The 1,635-nt window shown below is 35.9% G+C and overlaps 1 long non-coding RNA gene across 1 annotated transcript in view; it reads right to left on the bottom strand.

Annotated features, from left to right (window-relative positions):
• Window positions 1-53: 53 nt before the first annotated feature.
• Window positions 54-1,635, bottom strand: part of LOC128250564 (uncharacterized) — a 10,884-nt gene continuing 9,302 nt past the window's right edge. Inside the window, exon 2 of the long non-coding RNA XR_008266605.1 lies at window positions 54-135. This is a non-coding gene — a long non-coding RNA (uncharacterized LOC128250564). The remainder of the gene's footprint in view (window positions 136-1,635) is intronic.

The raw sequence follows: 1,635 nt of genomic DNA, 5'->3' as shown, positions 1-1,635 counted from the left end.
TGGTCGTAGTGTTTGGTGCCGTGGTCGTAGTGTTTGGTGCCGTGGTCGTAGTGTTTGGTGCCGTGGTCGTAGTGTTTGGTGCTGCAGCTGTAGTTTTTGGCGCCACAGTCGTAGTGTTTGATGCAGCAGCTACATCTATGTAAAAGAGAGAAAAAAAAAAAAAGCAATTAAGCCACATATTTCAAAATTACCAGATTTCTCATTATTTTTGAAACAAATGAAATGATGTTTGGAACTAATTAGCATGAATCTTTGAAAGTTTTAATTTAAATCACTGTATGATAGAAAAGTTGTATCAGAAAACAATGGGTGGTCTTAGGCAAGATGGTATCAAATGGATCAAAAAAATATATGCACTTGGTTCATTTATCCTCTGGACCCAATTCTAACATTTTGGTAGTGACCCTAGCTTAAAATCCAGAACAGAGATAACATGGTTCAGTGTTTTAATGCCCATTTTTCCAAGCTGGTATGAATGAGAGAGATTTCTGTCATCAATTATTTTAATCACCTTATATGAGGCCAAGTGCATGGCTCAGTGGTTAGAACATTGAGCTCACAATCATGAGATTGCGAGTTCAATTCCTGAACTTTTGGGTTCAGCCTTACCGCATGGTTAATCAAAGCCTTGTGAGTGGATTTGGTAGATAGAAACTGAAAGAAGCCTGTGTAAGAGAAAAGAAATGCTTCCAATGTACAAAAGCTGTATTTTAATACACAGCTTTTATTATACCTTGGAAGTATCTTTTATTCACACAGTCTTTATGACAGGCTTCATTCAATTTTCATCTGCCAAATCCACTCGCAAGGTTTTGATTGGATCAGGGATGTGATAGAAGACACTTGCCCAAGATGGCACATGGTAAGACTGAACCAAAAACTCTTGATTGGGAAGCAACCTAATTGGTATCTAGAAAAAGATGAAGGACAAAAAAAAAAGTTTAATCCTAGTTTCATTCAGTCATTAACATTTTTTTAGTGTTTGTGTGTTAATATTGGTTGGACAAAAAAAATACTTGGGACATTCGGCTAGAAAGGAATGTTTAGCCATTCATTTATGATATTTGCTCGAGTGTGCGAATGGGATGAGAGAGAGAGAGAGAGAGAGATGTATATACAGAAAGATCTAGAGACAAGGAGTGGAGAGCAGAGAATGTATGTCAGCAGTTGTGCAATCAGAGGTGATATCACATGTATGTACCTGGAGAAGTCAGTTAGTCATGTCGATGAAGAAGTTAACTAACTACTGTGTCTATAATACATACACAAAGACGATCAACATATATTTATATATATATATACATATATTTATATATTCTTTTATTTGTTTCGGTCATTTGACTGCGGCCATTCTGAAGCACTGCCTTTCAGTTGAACAAATCGACCCCAGGGCTCATTCTTTGTACGCCTGGTACTTATCCTATCGGTCTCTTTTGCTGAACTGGTAAGTTACAGACACACAGACATGCCAACATCGGTTGTCAAGCAATGGTGGTGGGGACAAACATGTACACATACGTTATCATTTTCAAATTTTTACACTAGATAATAAAAGTTAATAGTATCTTCACAAATTATTTTTACTTGAATTATTTGCTCCATTATATATATATATATATATATATATATATATAT

This window comes from Octopus bimaculoides, chromosome 22 (assembly GCF_001194135.2).
Source record: "Octopus bimaculoides isolate UCB-OBI-ISO-001 chromosome 22, ASM119413v2, whole genome shotgun sequence".
NCBI lineage: Eukaryota > Metazoa > Mollusca > Cephalopoda > Octopoda > Octopodidae > Octopus > Octopus bimaculoides.
Note: the sequence above shows the minus strand (reverse complement) of the source record. Positions and strands in the feature narration are given on the sequence as shown.